Source organism: Lissotriton helveticus, chromosome 3_1 (assembly GCF_964261635.1).
Source record: "Lissotriton helveticus chromosome 3_1, aLisHel1.1, whole genome shotgun sequence".
Taxonomy (NCBI): Eukaryota; Metazoa; Chordata; class Amphibia; order Caudata; family Salamandridae; genus Lissotriton; species Lissotriton helveticus.
In genome coordinates, this window is record NC_136061.1 from 1,747,510,226 (window position 1) to 1,747,535,255 (window position 25,030).

The 25,030-nt window shown below is 45.0% G+C and overlaps 1 protein-coding gene across 1 annotated transcript in view; it reads right to left on the reverse strand.

Moving 5' to 3' along the window:
* The window catches only part of TMEM244 (transmembrane protein 244), a 242,930-nt gene extending 225,247 nt beyond the window's left edge, over positions 1-17,683 (reverse strand). The window contains exon 1 of the mRNA XM_078682527.1: positions 17,205-17,683. The gene's annotated coding sequence lies outside the window, so the exon portion shown is untranslated. The remainder of the gene's footprint in view (positions 1-17,204) is intronic.
* Positions 17,684-25,030: the final 7,347 nt, after the last annotated feature.

Here is a 25,030-nt window from a genome sequence, read left to right on the forward strand (position 1 = left end):
TGTATAAACTGTAGAGAATCAGGGCATATCAAACTCATATTTGATATTTTGGCTGCATTTGATTCTTTCACTGATAGGTAAAATGGCTAGTTTCATAAAAATCTTTCCTAATATGTGTCATCACATTTACCCACAGAGAATGGGTAAAAACCCTTAATACATCAGACCATAGTTTCTAGTGGGTCAGTATTGATAGTAGGTGAATTGCCAACAGCTCAGGCTTTAAACATTAAATGCAATCTATAGTGACAAGTATATATATCACCAAGCATCTGGGATAGTGGTGAAAACGTGACACCAGTCTTTTGGAAAACATGGAACACAGTGTCACTTGTTATGCTCTGCAAAAAAGGTTATTTATTTATTTATTTATTTATTTTGTGTACTTGTATAGCGCAGTCCTGTTGCCCCAAGGGCATCCTGGCGCTTGAGATCCAGTCAACCACACCACCACTGCTCAGCCAGTTCTAGGGAAACAAATGCGTTTTTAGGGCTTTCCTGAACGGAAGGTAATCCCTCTGACTTCTCAAAGAGAGTGGCAGGGAGTTCCACAGTTTGGCCGCTGCGACACTAAACGAGCGGCCACCCATCCTAGTTCTTTGGAACCTCGGAACCACAAGCAATAGGGCCGAGGAAGAGCGAAGGGTCCGCGGGGCAGAATACCAGGCAAACACATTTTGCAATGGCACTGGGCCCTGTTGATGTACCGCCTTAAATACTAGGCACGCCGATTTGTACACTACCCGCAAGTGCACCGGCAACCAGTGTAGATCCCTTAGGGCTAGGGTGGAGGAGCTCAGATGAGGGCGAGAAAGAGCCAGCTTAGCGGCCATATTCTGCACCCGTTGTAGCTTCCCCAGCAGGTTTTTTGGTGCCTCCAAAAGTAGCGCATTGCAATAGTCTAAGCGACTCAGTATGGTCCCGCGAACTATTTACGGCCTGGCCTGTACAGGGAGAAGGGGCAGGACTTTACGTAACATACGTAGCAGCATCATGCACGAAGAGATGGTCTTATTAACGTGCATGTCCAGCTGTAGGTTAGGACCGAAAATCACCCCTAGGTTACGAGCTGACTCCGCAGCCGACACCGTCTCAGGGAAGGTGGAGGGCCAAAAATTCTCTGGAAGTGCCCGCGGAGTTCGATCCATGGAGCAATGGAGCACCTCAGTCTTTGTGGTGTTAAATTGTAGGGAATTGGCCCTAAGCCAGTCAGCTGTAGCTGCCATGCAACGATGGAATGTCTCCAGCGGGATCGCATTATTTCCTTCCAAGGAGAAGACCAGCTGGGTATCATCGGCGTAGTTAAAGGCCGAGATACCAAAGGATTTTATAAGCTGGACCAGAGGGCGGAGGTAGAGATTGAAGAGTATAGGGCTGATGGCCGAGCCCTGTGGAACCCCCTGCCCTACTTTCCGCGGCTCTGACCGAAACGGGGGGAGCGAGACCATCTGCTGCCAATCCTTGAGATAGGATACCAGCCATTCTCTGGCCCCCTCTGTGACCCCGCACTCCTCCAGCCTCCTGATGAGGGTCCGATGGCAAACCGTATCGAACGCGGCCGACATGTCGAGCAGCACCAAAAAGGCTGCCCGACCACTATCGACACGCGAACGAAGATTGTCCAGAACGGTTACCAGTGCGGATTCCGTTCCATGCGCAGGGCGAAAACCAAACTGCGCCTCATCGAACCATCCGATTTCTTCCAGGAAGCCTGAAAGTGAGCGGGTCACCCACTTTTCCACGATCTTAATAGGAAAAGGGAGCAGGGAGATTGGCCTGACGTTGGAGAGGCAGGCAGGGTCCAGCGTCGGTTTCTTAAGCAGTGGTGACACGACTGCCAACTTCCAGCACTCAGGGACCGTTGCCAAATTCAAAGACTGGAGGCAGATGGAATACAGAGGCTGGAAAAGTTCCGCCTGAAATGTCTTCCAGAATTTGGGAGGCAATGGGTCAAGCGGGGAGCCAGAGGACACCGTAAGTGCCAAACTGCAGAACTCCTCAAAGGATGGAATGGGGAAGTGTCTTAATTGGGGTCGACTGGCCACCGCTTCCGGAGTTCCTAGGCCGAAAGCATCACCACTCGGCCGGGGCAGACTGGGCGAAGTATCCTGGGCAGCCCAGGCTGCCTGACTAGAGGCAAGCCTGCTTTGCCAGGTTGAACCGGCCCCAACGACCAAAGCCTCCGAACCGAGGGCATGTCCCTTCAACCAGGGTCGACCGGAAGGAATGTCCGGAGCTCCCAATCTAGGGGCTAGATCGCACGGCTGGGGTCGACTGGGTAACCCGTCCGGAGCTCCCAAGCCGGAGTCATATACAACCGGCCGGGGTCGACTGGGCGGGCTAACCGGAGCTCCCAAGCCGAGGTCCAGCGGCACAGGCTGCCGGTGCGTTACAGGGAAACACCATCGGGACTCTTTCCGACCCTACGGGAATGATGTACAAGCTACAATAAATCACATCGCCCCAAAGTAAAATATCGAAGGACGCAAGGACGATTTGCTTCGTGTAAAGCATCCGCCGGTAGAAAAAACCCCCCTCTTTCGGGAGGACTTTAAAGAACCCATAAAGCAGACAAATACCGGCATTTGAAGGGAAGGAAGACAAGAACTTCTCGAATTTGTAATTTTCTAAAGGATCGCTGCCTGACACAATTGGAACGGCAATAAGTACACTCTTAAAAAACTCTGAATTTGCGATAGGAGCAGGGGGGCGAGTCCACTGTTTAATAAAGATACCCGACCATGCAGGGCTTATAAAATATCGTTTTTGGAATATCTGAGTATTCTGCAAGAAAGGTCCTGAGGAAGGTGGTTTTATACCGCCGAAACGCGTCGACCTGGCGTACAAATTCGCACTTTAATCTGCGATCCCTCAGACGCAGAATTGGGAGTGAATGTAGTATGTATGGAGAGAGTTGAGTGGATGTATTTGCAAGAATGTTAATTTTCTCTTATTTGTTTTCTCTGCATGGAATGGCTTTTATTGATCTCATTGTAGTACTATGTGTTTTATAGAATGTGTTTCTGGAAATGTAGAAGTTGATATGATAAATTGATAAATGATGAAATTTTGTACTATGAAATATAACTAAATATAAAAAAATAATAAAACTATAAATCCCAAAAAAATGTTGATGTTGCAACTATGTACTAAAGTATAAAAGTATAAGTGTTGGAGGCATATCGTTAGAATTGTAGAGGTCAAGGGGGAATATTTCTTATAGTGAACCGGCCCCAACGACCAAAGCCTCCGAACCGAGGGCATGTCCCTTCAACCAGGGTCGACCGGAAGGAATGTCCGGAGCTCCCAATCTAGGGGCTAGATCGCACGGCTGGGGTCGACTGGGTAACCCGTCCGGAGCTCCCAAGCCGGAATCAGATACAACCGGCCGGGGTCGACTGGGCGGGCTAACCGGAGCTCCCAAGCCGGCTAACCGGAGCTCCCAAGCTGGCTGGGGTCGACTGGGTTACCCGTCCGGAGCTCCCAAGCCGGAGTCATATACAACCGGCCGGGGTCGACTGGGCGGGCTAACCGGAGCTCCCAAGCCGAGGTCCAGCGGCACAGAATTTTTTAAGCCTTCCAGGATCTTAGCGGTTTTCTCCTCAAATGCATCCGCCAGGGAGTAACATAAGGCCTGCGACGTAGGGACAGTATTGGCCACACACATAGCGTGGGTTAAGTCCCTGACGATTTTAAATAAGGCTTGAGACATATTCGGCGCCTGATTCAAGGTGGCTTCCAAGTTCAACAAAGATTGAAGTGATATTGTTTGTATTTGCAGTGATTCAGCTACGTATATAAAAAATGTGTGTGATGACCTGTCAAAATTGATACCCGACCTGAAGTGAAGAGATCCTTGCCACTTGTTAGATGGTATGCTGAAAGCATCTTTACAATCTTCAGAGTTAATGAGGGATGCTATTGACTTTTTAGTCCATTCTCGTGCACTGTTTTCTTATGCCCAGGAACTAAAACGCAAATATTTATCATTTCGTGCTTTATGTGGCATCAAAGAAAGAGTCATCCCAACTGTGTTCCTTAGCTGACGGTTCTCAGCCCAAGGGGCTATGAATGCTGAGAGGGCCTTTTCACAAAAGTTTACATGGGAAGGAAAGTGTGAGCACACATGACCAAAGACTCGCTGAAGAAGTATTGTATGGTGTACTACAATAAGATTAATTTGCAAAAATCTCTTTGGACCTCATATACACTATACGTACACTGTCTATATACCATGTTCTTTCAGTGCAGAAAGCAAGCAATGATAAAAGCGAAACGATCCATAAACACCGGAAAAACACTTTTCTGTTGTTTTTAGTGGCGTGAAAATGTGTAACCACTGTTTTTTAACCTCATCGCTGCTAGAGAGTTTCCCCTGCTGTGCTGCACAGCAATAAAAACGGGTGTGGTCATGACGAGCTCAGCTCGTCATGAGCACCTGAGAGGTATATGCCATGACGAGCTGAGCTCAGCTGAGCTCGTCATGAGCACTGAAGGGGTTAAAATATTGAAAACACTGACAAAACCCCACCAGAATTTACCAAAAGTAGAAATTGAAAACAGGACAGTCTATTTATAAAGCTGTGGATGAATACTATGTGAATGTGGATTCCTCTAAACCTTTCATATGAGCTGCAGTACAAATTCACATCAGGTTGTTGCATGCGCAAGGCCATCATAAAAACAACCATCAAGAAGGCGCCATATACTAAGTATATGGTTTCACACAATAGTGACATAATGACATAATACACATAGATCCACCTACATTGAAACAGAAATAAAGAACAGCAGTTATAAGAAGACTGAGCTACTGTTCCACAGTGGGGTCAGCATCCCATCTCCAAATGGTACAGTGAAAAGTGGCCTATGTTCCTTTACTAGGGATTTGGCCATGAACAACCACATAGTATTCACTGCCTTGCAGCAAGGCAGTAGTCACCATTTACAATGGATGGTTGATACACTATGGGTGAGCCCATGTCCTGCAGAGCCAAAAGCTGAATAAAGCCATTTTCCCTTCCCTTGCTACTGACTTGAAAAATATGGTTAAGTTATCTCTATTTACAGGATGAATCCACCTTCAACTAGAACACTTTACCCCCACATTTAAAGCAGACCCCTAGTTTTAGCGGTTTATTGCCTGATCTCCTACCTTACATCTTGTAAAAATATTTTGTAAAAACATTTTAACTATTCAATTACAAAAATATGTTCAATCTTCACACAACTTCTAATCTGGGCTCTGACACACAACAGGAACAAAATCAACTATTACAGATATCAGAGAGGAACTCCTTCTCAGACATAATCAGAGCCAGAAAGTTGCTCTGAGTTGACTTATCTTACAACACCGCTGAGCATAACATAGTGATGGACACACTGAAGGAATGGATTACTTTGTCAAAGATGAGACTTGGAGAGTACCCATGGACTCTTCAGCATCACAAGGTGGCATACCCCAAGGTGGTTCTGTGCTCCCTCCACTGTTGCTCAACTGTTATATTGGTGTCCTGTCACAAGTGCTAGTCTAGTGCATAATTAGATTATAAATGCACACCAAACCTCAACTTATATAGTCTGAAAAATAACTCTGTGCTTTTCCATATCATCACTCTCAGAATGTAATGAGATAAAGCCTCCTCTGCCCACTGCTGTTTGGAAATGCCCACTAGGTGTCTTCCTGTGTGAGAGGCCCTATGTTTCTCTGCTGTCGAATTCACATATTACGACTGCCATTCATTCTTGCAGTGGTGTAATGAAACTTAATGGAGCCCCCCCGTAAGTACATGGCAGTTCCCCCTTCTGGACTCAATCAGGTGCTCTCAGGCCGGGGTACTGTGGTGAAGGAGCCCTCTGAAGTTCGGGGGCCTATGTTCAGCCACGCGTTCTTGCTGCACTTGGTGCTCCAGAGTCTGAGCACCCTCTATTCTACACAAACAATGGTGATGAGCCGGCTTATAGTGTGCCACTCGTGAAAATCAGTGAACATGAAACACCAAATCAGGTATCAAATTGAATTTGTATCCCTTGTTAATTGTGCTAATGACCCTGCAGAGTACAGAAACGTTACAGAGCAACAACATAAATATGGAAAGGAAATGGTCATGTAAAACTGCTTAAAGTTACTAAGAAAATTACCTTGATGCAAATAAAAACCTTCTTTTACTTCAAACATTTAACAATTCTTGGACATTACGGTTATGGCAAATGATATATGTGCAGCATGAGCTGGATGTTCTAGTTGTGCCTCTCACTACAGTCCAAGAGTAAACTTGTGCTGTTGTACCCAACTAATCCCTGAAAGTCAAATCCTAAAGAGGATACACTTTACAATTTAGTGAGTTCACAATAATGACATGAAGAAATGTAATGAAGAATTTGTATAGCGCTACATATACTAGGTGGTGTCTAGGCGCTAAATCAGCATAAAGATTATATATATTACCGTGGGGGCACCCTAAAAAGCCATTTTTTCAATGGCTTCCTAAATTTGAGCAAATTGGGTTCTTTTCTTTGAGATACCGGAAGGGAACTCCAGAGCCTAGTGGTGGTGTAGACAAAGCTTTTTCCTCCCCACTTTATGTGCCTTGGGGATGATCACATTACCACTGTCTGACGATCTAAGTGGTCTGGCTGGAATGAAAGATTTGAAAAATTGTGATGATTGCCACGGACCAAGACCATGTCTAGATTTGAAAGCAATGCATAAAGCTTTGAATTGAATGCGTTTTCAGATGGGCAGCCAGTGTAGCTCCGTGAGAGCCCTAGAGACCAAATCATAGCGAGAAAGCCCAAATAGGACTCTTGCTGCAGCATTATGAGTCCTTTGACGTTTGTGGATGCTGAGCTTACTTGCACTGGTAAATAAGGCGTTACAGAAGTCCAGCCTAGACGCAATTAGCGTTGTGACCACTTTTTTTCCTTAAATCAAACGGAATTATTTTAAGAATATAAAAGCATGCCGATGTGGTGTGCTTGATCTGAGTTTCAAATGACAGCGTAGTGTTGAAAAAGACCCCAAGATTTTTCGCTTTATTAGAGGGTGTCCGAAGAGGGCCCATGAGATTGGGCCACCAGCTGTCTGACCAAGTTAGAGACGGATTTCTAAAGACCATAACTCCCGTTTTTGATTAATTCAGTTTTAAGCAATTATCTTGCATCCAAATTCCTATGTGGCCTATACATTCTTGGAAATGAGATGCAGTATCAGTGGAGAAGCTGTTAATTGACGGAATGATCTGTGTTTCGTCCACATAGACCATCGTATCGTCTGCATTGGACGCCATAGATGAACTTAGCCAATAGTACCTGGTTCAGGTGTTTTAACATACAGCAGTCATAACTGGGTCACATAGTCCCTGGTGATCAGATTTGACCGCACAAAATACACATGCAAGGTACAGACCTGTAGGCATTGAATAGATACTTGAGACACAGGTTTCACTAAATCTCTTTTCAACTCTGTCAGTCCATATACTGTTGGCAGTGGTTCTTACGGTAGAGTGTTATCTCTGTCTTCTTTCACCGCAATCTGTAACTACCGTTTATTATGTTCTGACCCTGGATATGAATTGTATTTCCCTTAAAATGTGTATTGTTAATTGTCTTGTATCCCATACTTAATGTTTCTAACTCAGTCCTTGTGTAGAGCCCTCCAAATCTCCTAAACTAAGTTTCCACTACAGAAACCTGATTAATAAACAACAATTAGCCGTGTTTACAGTAATCTTCCACAAACTTATTTATAGTATAAAACAGGCCTTTAAATCTTGTTCTTATCTCGTCACTATTGCTGGCCTCTCAAAGACCGAGGTCAAATGTCAAGTTGCGTTTTTGTGGGAGCCTGGTGTTTATTTTGCTTCCGTCTGACTTCAAAGTGAGAATGTTTATAGGAAGGAGGAATGCAGCGTACTTTCTCCGTGGAGCCTGCTGGTGCCCTTTTTTAGGTCTCGCTCGAGACCTATTGCTGTGGAGTTGGCTCTCAAGGGAGACAGACCTGGGCACGCGCGTCGATTTCACATCGTGGACGCGCATGCCCAGCCTCACGGAGCTGTGCACATCTCTTGCTCCACATTCCACACTCACAGCGGCAGCCTCTCACAATCACGCGCGCACACAGCCACACTCACGGAAGCACACACATGCGCACACACTCACACACGCTGGCGCGCAAACACACACACCCCTCCTCCCCCTTACCTCAGCACATCTCTTGTTGCACATTCACAGCGTCAGCCTCTCTCATTCACGCGCGCACACACAGCCACACTCACGGAAGCACATACACACACGCGCGCACACACACACATACACGCAGGCACACACACACACCCCTGCACCACTCCAGAGACAAGCCATATGCATATCATGTTTGGTCCTGATGAAATAGGAACCATCTAACAAAACTGCAAGGCCATGTTGCCAGAGCTCAGGGAAACATGTAACAGCAACGTGGTTTCAACCTATTAGGCATCATGAAGTACAGCTATATTCCTAAATCATAGTGATCACAGGACCCACATCTGACCATAACCGTTGCACTTATGAAAATACAAAGAAGATAAGTAGAAGCCTTGGATTAATCTTAGTCACTAGTAAACAGTTTGTTTGGTAACATTGGATCTTTATAATATTGAGCAAATTAACTAATAAAAAAGCATACATCTACAAGGTGGGTTGCTAACTCACTCTAGGTAGTAGGTCACACATTTTCTCATTGCCTAACTTTAAAAGTTTCAGGAGCTGCAGAGTCCGTTTTCTCCCATTGAGCTACTATAACATGGTCACTGTCGCTGCCAGCCTTAGCTTGTTATGCAGCAACGTAAATGTGGACATCTTTGTCAATTCCGGTTTGCGACCCAACAGTACTTTGCAAGTTAGGATGTTTGCACAGTTAAAACGTTAAAAGCTATACTACACATTCCTGAAAGCTAAATCTGAGGCCATATAAAAACCACAACAGCTGAAACATCTCACACGGCATAATACCACTTGACTGTAATGAGAACTGTAAACAATTACGAGATAGCTTACTGAAAAAATAACCTATACACTGAACTAAATGTGTAACCCTGCGAGAACACAATAATCACTGCGATGAATAGCGAAAACCTACGCGATATACGGAAGCGCGCATCTGATAACATTAGACTCTGCTGTTTAATGCTAACGTTAACTTTTCAGTAACAGAGAGAGGTTTAGAAACAGTAATTAGGTATAGGAATGATCGCTGCCACGATAGATGCGCCAAATCTCCGAGAGAAGGTCACAGAGGTAAACGAGCAGTACAGAGATAAGAGAGGCGAAAGCCGTATCTGCTCACCCGGTGGGACTCAAGCGTCCACACTAATGAAACCATAGAACCAACTTCAAGAGGCCAGACAATTCATGGTAGAGGTGGCAACAATGGCACTCACCATGCGAGGCTCATGACCCGGAGATCAAAAACTGTGACTTAAGCCCGTCAAAAGAGGTCTCCATTAATTGGACGAAGTTTACGAAGTCTAGACCAACATAACTTCAAACGCTGGACCGGGCGCTTTGCTCACCTCTGCTTGTGCACTGATACCACGCAGCACAGACACAGATTTTCTCCCGCCCCTCAAGCACTGCCGTGCCAGGGAGATGGTGGCGCCAAACTTCCGTCCAACCTCTGCCATCCTGCGCAGAAGCAGATTGCCAACAGTTCTCGCGTGATGAGATGAGGTCAGCTTCCGGCGCTCTCCTCGTCATTATTTTAGTAAATAAGGAGACCAGCTATTAATAATAAAAATAAAATTCTCTAAACCTCACAATAACATTCTAAATTCCCCTTATCTGTAGATATTAATAACAACCCAGGTGTGAAAGAAAAGTAGGACAAGCGTGAAGGGCGGAAGAGACAGACAAGTGCACGAGCAGAATCGGCTCTGTGGACGCGCTTCCACGAGCCGATTCTAAAATGGGAGCGCGCCTCCCAAGGACAGCTTTTGCGCGTTCAATTGCATGTGATTGGTCCTCGCCGGAAGACCTGCTGGGCGTTAATTATGGGTGAGTGCTCCTGTCCTGAACACTGGTGAGCAGGCGCCTTACATTGGTTTACTTATGATAGCAACCTCTCTGGGAGACGTGCTTCGCGGCCTGGCGGCATGCTGTGATAATTGCTATGCTATTTACTTTTTAGGTCTCGCTCTCGAGACCTACACCGAGATGCCTCTCAAGGGAGACAGACCGATGCACGATCCGCTCAGACAGACCGGTGCACGAGCCGCTCAGGGTCTGTGCACGCGCTTATGCAGGCCGGCCGAAGGCACGCACACACACAGAGACAGACGCGCAAACAGACGCACACACACACACAAACACACACACATACACACACGTCGCCCCCCCCCCACGCACACACACTGACACACATACACACACCGCCCCCTCCTTACCCGCCGCCGTCTGTGCATGGAATGACCCACATCTTCCTCTCCTGCCTCGATATCTTGCTCTACCTTCTTCGCCGGCGGCAGTCCCAGGGCCGGTCCTCGGCATGGGCGGTATGGGCAGCTGCTCAGGGGCCCCGCCGCACGCCCCGCAGAGTAGACCGCAGATCAGTGGGCCCGGCCCGACATGAAATCCGGAAAGCGCTGCAAGTTAGTGGGACTAGTGCACCGTCACAGTGCACGCACCCCCGCCGTGTGCGCGGCAGCCGTTCAGTGATGTGGATCCCAGGGCCGGCAATCTGGTAGCGCTACCAATGACGGCCCTGGACATCATTTTGGCCAGCCCCCACTCAGCAGTGACGCAGCACGCCCGCGCTCCCTGACCTACAGTCTCTACTCTCTTTGGCCAGGAGCAGGGTGGAGTCGGTTCGGGCGCGTTGGTGTAACGTCTTAGATCAAGGTAAGACTACTGTAAGTTTACTGTCTGGTTCTGCGTAGGGTTCCACACTGACAGTAATCACATCAAGTATTCCAAAGTGTGCGTCACAAAGACTTAGAAGTGTATGCACGGATTATTTTACTTGAATAGGGCAAACCCTTTCTAATGAATTCCTCATGCTTTGGAAGGGTTCAGAGTGTTTGATGTATGCAACGCTGCGCTCCTTCAAATATCCTCCCTCCCCCACGACTTTGTGTTTGACAAACTAATTTTTCCAAAACCGGCGCAGTTAGATTTTCTGATATTCGGAAAACGCACGTTTATATCTTTATAGAACATTTTCTTCTGAAATCGCACAGTTTACATATGTGATCCTCATAACAAAGTTTAGCTTTGATTGTTGGGGTGTCTTTCCCAGGTGGGTTGCATATTGGCCGCTATAGTACTGCGAGACACGCTTATGTGTTCAAACTCCTGGTTTAGGTTACTTGTGTCTATTTCTGATGTCAGTAGGGTCAAAGATCATGTGCCATCGCTTCATGTTTTCTGATTGGTCATGTGACTTCACTTTCTGTGATGATGTTATAGGTCAAAGACATGTGATGTCACTGCCGATACCCCTGCTATTTTGTTGAATTGACATCCATGCCCATAGCTGAATTATCTAAAGTCCTCCTTTGTAGGTCTTCAATTGGTGACAATCTGGAATATTTTACCACTTCACCCTCAAATTAAGGAGGAGCTAAAGATTACCGCGCTGACACAGTCCCTTAAGGTTGACATTAACACTTTTCACTTACAATACATATAGGATGCATCATAGACACCTACAGGATTAGGAGTCGCAAAACAGTTACAAGAATCACTTCCCAGACGTATGAGGCTGAAGTTTATTCACCTGAGATTCAATCTAAATTCATTAGCATTTTTTAGGCTTTGCTGGAGCAGTTTTCAATCAAGCAAAGCTCAAAGCTGATTATACAGGCACAAGAAAGAGCCCCTTGCGCATATTCTATGTTCATGTCTAGTATTGCTCGCTGGCTAAGGCCTGCGCTCCCCAATGCAGGATTAATGGGCTGTCGAGAAGCAGCTGCATATTGCTAAAGTGGGTGTTGCCTTATGCAGATTTGGAAGGTTATTAAATACTTGGATGTTATTTTAAACCTTTGGTGAATAATTTGTCCTACTATTTCTATGTATCTTGTAAATGATTGCTGCTTTTAACCGTTTTTTTATCCAAAGTGTCTGCTACCAGTTCACAAATTGGCTAAGGACTTAAATATTTACCTGTAATCAATGGTGTAGCAAACCGTGAAGGGAGGGGTGGTCCTGCAAAATCTGCTGAAGAGGCCCCTCACATCATAGGGGCAGAGGGGGCCCCCTCCAGTATGGGTACGCCTGGGGGCCTCCCAGCGCCGCAGGGGTTGGGGGGCCTTTGTTATGCCCCTTCATGTAATAACTTTTGTATTTGTGCATAAAATTAATTCTTGATGACAATATACTATATATCTGATGAATTTGCATGTACTTCGTTAGGATCTGTTTATTTACTTTCAACAAAACTTTTATAGTGTTACAATATTGCTCCGACATAGGTTCAGAAGCATGTGACTAAGATGTCACGGAGCTGATTAAAGCTGCAGACCAAAGGCCCTGATTCAGAGTTCTTCGAAATCAAGGTGCTGTTTATCACACCTCATAAATAATTATACCCCAGGGTATGTTACTTATCGGATGCAATGAACAGAGCAGATTTTGAGTTTTTAGAGACTAAAATGAGAATTCAAAATGAGAATTTTAGTGCTCATCACACAAATTATTGGATGCGTTAAATAACACCCAACTCGGAAGTTCAACCCCTGAGCAAACATGAGTTTGGACTGGGGTAGGAAAACACCGACCCACTGATAATCATACTAATTCACCACTAATCCTCTCTGGGTTCCGGAGTAGTGTGCTACTCGCCGAAAAAGCGATTTGACGCTTCATCAGGGGTAGTATTCTAGAGAAACAATGGTCCTTAGGCAAGGGGGAGAATGTTTACAAGAATAAATATAGACTAAATAGAACTATATTGTTTGAAAACATGTCCAGCCGGACAGTTTTAATATCTCAATAAAAAGTATTCACAAAAGAAATTTACACAAAGTGTGGTGGAAGTGGGACACCAGCCGATGTCCGACTAACCCAATAAACACACATACACAACATACAAAAGTAATAGGCAAGAAATGGTCATCCAAATGACATAAATTGTAAACAGATGATCCGCAGTATACACATATGCATGAGCAATTGTTGTCAACTATGCAATTAGTGCATTTCTGGTCGACGACGTTTCGAACCGTACAACATTTTGGTTCATCCTCAGGACAGTCAATTGTTGCCTAAAGAAGTGGCAATCTGAATTTTGTCCCACTATGGGGCAGAGCTAATGCTGTATTTTAGCTCAAAGTCACCGAGGAATATAATCGAAGTGTAATAGCGTAGGTCCACAATGGGGGTCCTTACGAGGGGAGGAGCTTCCCCCATTAGCTCTGCCCCATAGTGGGACAAAATTCAGATTGCCACTTCTTTAGGCAACAATTGACTGTCCTGAGGATGAACCAAAATGTTGTACGGTTCGAAACGTCGTCGACCAGAAATGCACTAATTGCATAGTTGACAACAATTGCTCATGCATATGTGTATACTGCGGATCATCTGTTTACAATTTATGTCATTTGGATGACCATTTCTTGCCTATTACTTTTGTATGTTGTGTATGTGTGTCTATTGGGTTAGTCGGACATCGGCTGGTGTCCCACTTCCACCACACTTTGTGTAAATTTCTTTTGTGAATACTTTTTATTGAGATATTAAAACTGTCCGGCTGGACATGTTTTCAAACAATATAGTTCTATTTAGTCTATATTTATTCTTGTAAACATTCTCCCCCTTGCCTAAGGACCATTGTTCCTCTAGAATAAATACCTACCCAAGGTCCTTAGCACATTGCGCCCTGGGTTCCCTTGTTCTGTTTATACAATCATCAGGGGTAGTAAGCACTCTAGAAATGCAATTACAATAATCTGTGCCCAAGTGTCGAATAGAGAAGCGTTGTTTAAAATGCACAAACATAGAAATTGTGTTTTACACTATTTCCTTAATAGCATATATCTAACAATGTTTTTATGAGTTATATAGTTCACTTAAGTAAACTGTACACAAACCACAACAGCATTAAACAAGCATTTGTACAGCAATAGGTCTCACATTTCCGAGAGTTTAAGCTATTGGCATTGTAAAAGATAATGGCCTTTATTTATGTTTTCAAAATCAATACATAAATAAAAGGCTATGCCATTTACAATGCCAATAACTCAAACTCGCGTAAATGCGAGACCTATTGCATTGCAAATGCTTGTTTTAAATTGTATTTTAGACATAGCCATCTCAAAAGGTATCTTGTTCTTCATCTGCACATAACATTTGCATGTTTTTTGCAAAATTCCTCTTTTTTGGTGAGTCTATTCAATTTGTGAAACTGCCTTTTCAGGAACAAAGTATAAAACTGCATTTCAGTCCCAGAGTCAGCCTAACATGGTGATCTTGGGCAATTTACACTGTCTATGGCCCATTCACTGCCAATCACAAGATAAAATCTTTTCACAGGAAAGAGCCAGCCACATTGTAACACAATTTAATAATGCTTGGTTTTCACATTGATGTGTAAAACATATGCTTTATTTATGCCATCTGTGGAAACTCGTTTTGGAGGACTGGATAAGTTTATAGGTGTTTTTTATTAAAGCTTTTAGGTGTATATTTAGCCACACAATAATTATGCATTCCATCTGCAACTGTGCTTTTTTCAAAACACATATTATTGGATATAAACGATTTTGTAATTTGTACTTGTAATTTCAATGGTTGCAGATGCAGTGGCAGGGGGCCAAAAGGTCTAGGAACACCCATTACTGCTGAATTTTACAACTAAACAAGCAGTCACACGTTCAGTTAACTTGCAGGCACTATGGTCACGATTTGAATAGTGTAGAAGGTGCTGTAGAACAGGGGCAAAAAGCTCTTGGAAACCCACTGAACCCAGATTATTACTATATTTTACCACTGAACAAGCAGTTACAAGTGCAGTTATCTTGCAGACCCGAGGGTCATGGTTTGAATGGTGCAGCAGGTGCAGTGGCACAGGGGACAAACGCTCTTGGAAACCCACTGAACACAGATGATTGCTAACTTTTTTTTTAACAAGCAGGCACAAGTGCTTACCTTGCAGGCACTAGAGTCACGATTTGAATGGTGCAGCTGGTGCAGTGGCACAGGGGTGAAAAGTTCTAGGAAACCCACGGAACACTGATTGTTGCTATATTTTACTAATAAACAGGCAGTCACAAGTGAAATTACCTTGCAGGCACTAAGGCAATGATTTGAATGGTGCAGCAGGTGCAGTGGCACGGCGTCAAAAGGTCTTCGGAACCCACTGAACATCGATTATTGTATATTTTACTACTAAACAAGCAGCCACATGTCCAATTACCTAGGGCAATATCTTGAATGGTGCAGCAGCTTTTTTTTTTTTTTTTTAAGGGCCACAATTGGTGGAGAAGCAACAGAGGAGGAGGTAGTTCGAGGCAACCAAAACATTTTTTATTATTAAAAGCCAAAGGGGGCGAAGCAATGGGTGATGCGGGAGCACCACTGAGCACATGGGATGAGGGTATTTGAGAGGCAAACATCACAAAATAAAGAGAGTTTGCACTCTTTTCAGGTCCCTAAAGAAAAACGAAATCCTCCGAAAGTGAGAAGTCGAATGATAACAAGTTATCCAATCAAAAGAAAAAAGAATGATAAAGAAGCCGTGCTGCAGGAAAGTACAATACAAGACATGGAAGGAAAGCAATCACATAAGAAGAAAGCAAGCAAAATTAAACAAAGGTAAGCGATAGGCTAGCTCTAAACCCAATGAGTTTCTAGTATGGTTCACAAGAGTTTTTCTGCTATCTGTAAGCGAGACCTAAAAATAAACAGGCATACAAATATCAACATGTAAACAGATATCACATCACTCCTATCCTGTGTTCTCTCCGATGGCTTCCCATCGAGGCTAGAGCTATCTACAAAATGGCGTGCATCACCCACAAAGCTTTGCACTCTTCCTCCCCTTGCTATCTGGTGAATAAACTGAAATTGTCTGGAGGCTCAAGATCTTCTCGGAATGCAGAAAAGTTCCTTCTTGAGCCCCCCTCCTTCAAAAGGGAAAAATTGATGGCACAATCGTTCTCAGGTAATGCGGTGAGAATCTGGAACTCGCTTCCTCCTTCGCTTCGTGCCATCACCTTCATCCAGATCTTCAAAGCAGACCTCAAATCTCTTTTATTCCAAAGACACTTTTAGAACTAATTCCCTCCTTCTCAGACCCCGCCAGGAAGTTCTTAAGTCATTGTAAATTTGTCATATATATTTATATTTTTGTTTGTACATTCTGTGCTTGCTGCGTTTGATAGTGTGTTCCTTATGCCTGCGTTGTTTTGATTCTATGGCCTGCTATTTTTCACCAGGAAGTTCTTTAGTCATTGTAAAATTTGTCATATATATTCATATGTATGCTTGTACAGTCTGTGCTTGCTGTGCCTGAGTTTGTGTGCCTTTTGCCTGCGTTGTTTTGATTCTATGGCCTGCTATTTTTGTTTGTTCTATTCCTGCAACAGTTCTCTCATGTAACGTAACTGGTTCTATTGTACAGTGCTCTGACAACTTCGGGTAAAGTCCGCGCTTTATAAAAATGCATTAAGTAAAAAAAACGAAATAAGCAACCTGTGAACACAGAACGGGTTTCTGCAACAACGAGCCATGAACACTGTACGCACATACGCGTGATCGACAGAAGGGCATGTACTTAAGAAACACAGAACCGTGAACAGCTCCCCAGGAGCATAAGATCCACCGACCCACAGAAAAGAGACCCTTGAGCACAGAATGCACATACGAAATATCGACAGCTGAGCAGAGAACGCTCACAGAGAACATCCGTCTACCCACGAGGACAGTCAGCACAATCAAAACAGAAACACGCGCGCTCGGAACATATATAAATACCAACGGCCGAACGGGAACGTACCTGCGGTGTATGACAGGAGCGCCCCGTTACAGCTGCAAACCTGTCAGGTGACGCGCAGCTGGCGCCCCCGCCGTCCAACCCTCATTTCACCACCTTAGTATTTAAAAGAGACCCGGTTTTCCGATGCAACTCCACAAGTGCTATGCACATGAATGTAAGGCTCGGGAGGACAGCATTTCGGGATGTGCGGGCCCTTCTCTGCACTGGCAGTCCGGGCTCCTTGTCCACTCACCTTGGTACCCGCTATGGTGGTTCCGGGGAGGGCCCCAGCCTGGAAGCAGAGCTCAGAGGTTTTCTTTTCCAGGGTGTTTCGGGACGGGCGTCGGAGAGTGTCAATCTGGGAGGCAGTCACAGTCCTAGAGGTGGGGAAATCTAGGAGGGCAGGAGTCTGCCTGGATTAGGTGTGGAGTGTGGGAGGGGTTTTGACGAGGGGAGGGGGGGGTTCTTGGGCGGGAGAACGTCTAAGATGGGAAGTCGGTAGTGGTAGGGCTGGAAAAAGGGGTCCAGGCGGTGGGGCGGGGGGCTCGCAGAAGGTGAGACTCGGCGCTACTGTCCTGGGCTCAGCAGGTTGCTGCAGCGAAGCGCTCGTCAGCCCCACGCGCGTCACTGCGTCGTAGCGAACGGGGGAGGGGTAAAGCCGATGATGACACCCCCACCCCCCCTCCAGATCTGCCGCTGATCACTCGTGCGACTGGTAACGGCCCGCTCACAAACAGCATTTCTCAGGGGTTCCGAGGCAACCCATTCCACCAGCTGGGCTGGACTGGGAACCGAAAGGAAGCCTGGCAAATGTTGTCAGACCAGCGCTCGTACTGCAGCCAGCGAGCCTGGCCACTGGGGGGCAGTTCTCCACCAAAGACATTTTTAAAATAAAAAGCAAATATGGTGTATTTTACAACACAGTTTCATTATAGAACTTCGTTTAATCATTGAATGGATATATGGAGCTAGGAGACCAGGCTGCATGGTTCAGTGAATAGTTGGTTGGGTGAATTAATTCAAGAAAGGATGATGTTGTAAAATGAAAAGAAGACACCAAATCCGGATAGGTGGCAGGTAAGTCGTTTAATACAGCAGACAGAAAAGTAACAGGACCGTATCCTCATCTGGCCAGGGAGTAACTGCCACATAATGGAATCAGAAGGTGAGGCAGAGAGAACCATGTAAGCAATCTAGAAGGTTGGGGCTAGGGCAAGCAGGGAGAGGGCTGAAAGGGAAAAGCTATGTACAACACATCTCCCCCCTTTGGATACAAAACAAAAATGAGAGAAAGAAAGAACAAAATATCTGTAACAAACATTATTGAACATAGTCACTCAGGTAAGCTGGAGGATGACGGGAACGAGAACACCTTGAGGAAGAAGGAACATCAGAAATAGTATCAGAATTCCCAAGCACATTATCACACACTGATGAAGGGGCATCGCCACCACACACTGATGAAGGAGCATCGCCACCACCCACCTCCCCCCGTACAGCAGGCGAACCACACAAATCAGAATCCCGTCGAGCAGACAACATATAGCCACTGCAGCCTGTCTCAGCAGAATAGAGATTTGAATCTTGGGCATTGGGGACTTCCTTCTGATATAAGGCAACCCTTCTGTAGTTCCACTTAGCACCATTTTCAAGTAGAACGAAATGAGGAAAAGCCTTCTTAACCCGGAAGGGACCACTGAACTTAGAGAGGCCCTTAGAGCAGCGACCCGGCTTAACCTTGACCAAATCACCAGTGGATATGGGAAGAATGGAAGCTTTTGAAGAAGGAGAAAGCTTACCATCATCTCTCAACCAGGAAGGAGTTAGCCTGGACACAGGGGAACGCCCACGCATCAGTTCAAAAGGGGATTTTTCAGATTGCCCATGGGGTGTTGAGCGGTAAGCCCAAACCAGCTCTTGCACACGCTCGTCAGAAAAACACCCGCTAGCAACTGACATCTGTATCACACCCTTGACCAGACGATTGACCCTTTCACACAGACCATTGCTTTCGGGATTATAAAGACAGGTGCGGTGATGAGATATACCACATTCACGCAAGAAACAGGCCATTTTGGTAGAGGTGAGCTGGGTACCGTTATCCGTAATTAGAACTGAAGGGTAACCCTCATTCACAAAAACAGACTTGAGGAAAAGAATAGTGGAGTCAGTTGTGATCTCCTTCATGAAACGTACAGTCAGCCACTTGGAAAAGCAGTCAACAACAACTACTGCAAAACGTTGATTTAATGGCAGTTCACACATCGGGCCAATGAAATCCAAACATATTGTATGCCAAGGCAAGCTTTTAAAGGAAATGTTGCCAACTGATTGGGAACCAATAACTTTGAGACGCTTCTCTCCTTCCATGCACAAGGAGCATTTGACCACACAATCTACAGCATCGCTGTCGATTGAGGGCCACCAAAAGTTTTCCTTTACACGCCGTTGAGTAAGGGTTTGGCCCAAATGGCCCTCATGAGCTAAACTGAGGATCTTTCCCCTCAAAGAGCTTGGAGGAACGTAGCGATCACCCCTCATGAGTACGTTTTTCCCGAACACGGACAACTCATTAACAACTTTAAGAAAGGGTCTGACAGCTGGTTCTAAGGTACTTTCTCTTCTTGCCCCCTTGAGAACAAGATTAATAACTGCTTTCAAAACATGATCTTCATCCATACCCTTGGACCACTCCTCAGCTGAAAAGGAACTCTCACACAAAGACACGACATCATGTAAGGAGGCAACAGCTTTATCATCACACTGTTCACTCAAGTAACCCCCGGGTTTAGGGGAAGAAACCGGGAGGCGCGACAAACAGTCGGCTTGCACATTCCTCCAACCGTGAACAAATTCAACCTCAAACTGGTAATCCTGAAGGCGAGAAGCCAACCTGGCCAATCTAGGGGAGCCCTTGCCTGTACCACCAGGTGCTAAAACATTTACAAGGGGTTTGTGATCCGTGCGGAGAACAAACCGAGAACCCCACAGATATGTTCTAAAGTAGTTAACTCCCCACGCAGCCGCAAGAGCTTCTCGCTCGATAACGGAATAGTTGACCTCAGAGGATGACAGAGGTTTCGAGGCAAAAGCGATAGTTTTTTCGCCACACTCATGTTTCTGAAGAAGAACAGCTCCAAGACCAACACCACTTGCGTCAACCATCAGAATAGAAGGACGTCTAATATCAAAAGGAGTGAGAACACCTGAGGACTTAAGTTCAGATTTGATGCAGTTAAAGCAAGACTCTTGCTCACTCGTCCAAGAGAACTTGACTCCTTTCTTTAATAAAATTCTTAAGGGAGCAGTCTTCGAGGAAAAATCTTTGACAAACTTAGAATAAAACTCAATTAGCCCCATGAAGGACCTGAGTTGTTCTTTATCTACAGGGGGAGGTGCCAGCTCAATAGCTTCTAAAAGATTTTTCTTAGGTCTTACACCCTCAGCAGAAAGACAGAAACCCAAATATTCAACCTCCTCAACCAAAAACGCACATTTTTCTCGGCGCAACGTGAGACCAGCATCTACAATTCTCCCTAAAGCACTGCGTAAAACATCATTGTGCTCCTCCAATGTATTGCCAAAGATGAGAATGTCATCTTGGAAGAAGATAATTTTATCTAGTCCTTTGAACACTTCAGAAACCATGCGCTGGAAAACACTGGCAGCGGAGATTAGGCCAAAAGGTAAGCGGGTAAACTGGAAAGTTCCCTCGCCCGTGATAAAAGCTGTAAGATGTTTGGAGCTATCATCCAGACGAATCTGGTGATAGGCGTGCTTAAGGTCTAGTTTGCTGAAAAACCTAGCTCCTTTAAGGGTGGACACTAATTCGCCTATATTGGGTAAAGGGAAAACATCGGCTACCACACATTTATTCACAGAGCGTAGGTCAACACAGAAACGAATCTTGTTGTCAGGTTTTTGCGAGATGACTACGGGAGAAACCCATGGGGAGGCTTCAATCGGTTCGATGATACCTCCCTGTAACATCTCATTAAGAACAGCCTTAACCTCAGCCCGCAAGGCAAAAGGAACACGCCGCGCTTTGTGCTGTACAGGAATACTGCCCTCCTTTAACAGTATCCTGTGTGTGTACCCTTGTAGTTCACCCAGTTCCTCACGAAAAACCTGACTATGGCTGGCAAGTATGTCATCAATGTAACAATCATCCACAACAAGAACGGGTTCATCTGCTCTGGGATTAACAATAATGTGTAGGTCGTACTGATGAGAACGACCCAGTATTGCGGGACCATCCACAGACACATAAATCTTGCCCTGGGTTGACCTGTTCTTGAAAAGAATCATGGCATTGAAGTAACCAAGGAGGTTGATTTTTTCACCCTGGTATCCGGATGGAAAAATATCACACTCTTCCAAATCCTTGTTACCCCAAATTTCATGCAACATAGACGAGGGAATGATAGTCCACTTGGACCCAGTGTCAACCATCAAATCAACCTTTTTCCCATCAATCAAAAACTTTGCTTTAATAATACGCTCTCTCTTCTCATCGCATGTACACACCGAATCATACAAAATCAATGTTTTGTTGACATCACGCTTCAACTCATTGTAGTCACATACCACAGTAACCCTCTGATTGTTTCTATTCTTACAAACCTTTGCGAAATGGCCTATTTTACCACATTTTAAACATTCTTTGTTATTAGCGAAACAAAACTTGGCATCGGAAGAATGAGAGTAACTCCCACATCTAGAGCACATTTTAGATACAAACTTGCTACCAGGTTGTGACTGTGGTCTACTGAACGACTGTTGAGACATATTTTTCTTTTGTAACACATAGCCTTTCTTTCTAACAATCGCAACAGCGGCAGCTTCGTCATCACTGATATCACTATTCACCAATTTATGAGAAACTTCAGCAACTTTGGTGTCAGAACCACATTTTGATAACTCCTTAATACATTTTTCGCTCTCCTCAACCACTTTAGCAAGTTCGATTGCTACCTTGAGAGTGGGGTTCTTAGCAGCCCACAAGCGCTCCTGGATTTTCCTATTGTTGACCTGTACAACCAATTGGTCTCTGATATGCTCGTCAGCCATTTGGCCAAAGTTGCATTTGACTGACAACTCACGAAGGCGGGCAACAAATTCATCGATACTTTCGCCCTCAAGTTGTTTGTTCTTGTAAAACCTATACCGTTGAAGAATTAGGTTTTCCTCCCTTCCAAATCTGTTCTCCAGTCTGGCAATAGCTTCTTCAAATTCGTCCAAAGGTTGTGACGTGGCAGAGAGAACCTGAGGTAAATATTTAAAAAGTCTTTGTCCCTCTTTGCCTAATGTGGTCATCAAGATGGCTTTCTTACGTTTGGCAGTGAAACCCTCCCCATCCAAGGCTTCAATGTAGTCATTGAACATAATAACCCAGTCCTCCCAAGGTGTAGAAGGATTGCCAGGTTCACTCAGGAACTGAGGAGGAAGAGCAATATTTATAGATTGCGCCATTATAATGAATATTGACCACGGGATACTGAACTCTCAATACAAACGGTACATGTAAAAACGATGTCCAATAAATAAGCTCAGCGCTACACTTCCATGCGTTAAAAGTATTAAATAACGTGCTTACTTGAGTGGTAAAACTATTGCGTGCCAACGACTTTAAATGTGATCGCGTAATCCTTTGGTGAAGAACTGCTCGCATCGGACTGATGCACTGTTCGCATCGGACTGCAGATGTAAACAAAGATGGCCGCCAGCGTATGTCGTCACGAAGGTCACGTCAATGACCTTACGTAGACAATGCGAGGCGTCCGGAAATGCAGTAAACTAGCAGGTACGTGATGCGGTAATGCGTAGTCCAGGCACGAGATACCACTCGCGGTAGCAGAAATTGTCAAGGCAGTTGCTATGGCTACGCAAGATACAAATACGACGTTTGATTCGGTTGCTACGCACCTCAGGCTTGGTTGTCAGGTGACGTTGTCGGTAGTAACCACTGAGGCAAAAACGCTGAAAGAGGAAGTAAAATCCGGAAAATTTCGACATCCGACAGTTGCAGGAGAAGATGTCGTCGAGGGTTTAAAGCGTTGACACTCGTGGGTTCGTCGAGGAACGGATCACTGTTTTGTTTGTCTTTTCATAGGCTGTAGCAGCATTTGGCCAGATGCTCCCGTCCAGAAGTCGCCAAAATGTTGTAAAATGAAAAGAAGACACCAAATCCGGATAGGTGGCAGGTAAGTCGTTTAATACAGCAGACAGAAAAGTAACAGGACCGTATCCTCATCTGGCCAGGGAGTAACTGCCACATAATGGAATCAGAAGGTGAGGCAGAGAGAACCATGTAAGCAATCTAGAAGGTTGGGGCTAGGGCAAGCAGGGAGAGGGCTGAAAGGGAAAAGCTATGTACAACAGATGACAATAAAGACAGTGGTGGCTGCCAACTAAGGAGAGTGGTGTGGGCGGGCATAAAAAAAGGAAAAGGTTGAATGGGACAAGAAGGGTCCGGAAAGTTATGCAATACTTTCACAAACCAATCAAACACCCTGACGAAGAGTCCAACTTCATCCTACAACAAGCATTGGGAAAGCCAATAGGTCTCGGAGATACAAGATTTTTAATGTCTTTGTACCAAGAGTATATCATATAAGTACGTTTTATTTATAAAGCTTTATATAGCGCAAACATGACCCGAGAGGGTATCAGAGCGCTTTACAGTGGGCAAAGTAAGAAACAAGTAAAAGACACACGTACCATCCCTAATACAAGAGTGGTACAATTAGAGAAGAATAACAATTTGAGGAACATGACCTCCGGTTGATCCCTTGCTCACTTTGCCACTGGATTCAAGATAGACTGGCTGATGAGGGTTATGAACCCGAAACCTGTCCCAGGATGCTTGTTTCTGGTCCAGGAAAGACATGGCTTGGCAGTTCGGGCTGGACTTTTCCCATGAGCTACAGGGTCAGACTGATTTGCATATGGCCATGTCTGAACTGCTGTGGGGGAGTGAGCTAAACCATGATGATGGATTAAAACCAGATCAGTTGACTGGGGGTGAGTGCTTGCAATGTTCAACACTCCATCCCTCAACCCCCTTTGGTTTTGCTTTGTTCGCCCTAAGTTGGTATGGTATGCCCAGACGAGGGTCCCTTGCTCACTTTGCCACTGGATTCAAGATAGCGTGGCTGATGAGGGTTATGAATCAGAAACTGGTCCCAGGATGTTTGTTTCCGGTCCACGGAAGACATTGCTTGGCGGTTCGGGCTGGACTGTTCCCATGAGGTGCAGGGTCAGACTGATTTGCCTATGGCCATGTCTGAACTGGGGTGGCGGAGTGAATTAAAAAATGATGATGGATTAAACCCAGATCAGTTGACTGGGGGTGAGTGCTTGCAATGTTCAACACTCCATCCATCATCCCCTTTGGTTTTGCTTCATTGGAAATCAGCAGTATAGTAGTCATGATCAGCAAATGAAATATAGACATGGGTAAAATCAAGAGAAACAAGGTGTGACCTTAAGCCATCCATTTGTTCATCAGAAGTGTTTTCACTTCCTTTTTGAAGGAGGCAGTAGACTGAATCAGACAGATTTCCATAGGCAAAGAATTAAAAATTTCCGTGGTGATAGCCAAGAAGGCTCTGTTGTAAGTTTTCTTTTTGTGGAAAATCTGTGGTTTCAGCAGCTGGGAACTGCTACTTCACGATGTTCTGCATACACCTGATAATCTAGCTTTTGTGCCAAGTACCTAGGGGTATTGAAATGTAAGGCTTTTTGAGTAATGCACACAATTTGTAGTTGTATTCTTGCCTCATAAGGGAGCCAGTTATGGGATTTCAATTCGGGGAAGATGTGTTTGTTTCTTTTTGTTCCGGTGACAAGTCTGGCAGCAGCATTAAGAGAGGCCCATAGAGGAGCCAGTTTGCATCAAAGCAGGCCGCAGAGTGTAGCACTTCCGTAATCCAGCCTTGGAATGGCTAGAGCTTGGATCCCAGATTTAAGGTTGTACTGTGGGAGGAAGGATTTTAATTTCCTTAGAATACTTATCTGATAATTTGCTTCTTTCGTGACAGTACTGATGTGATCCTGCATGGGCAGGTGTTTGTCTAC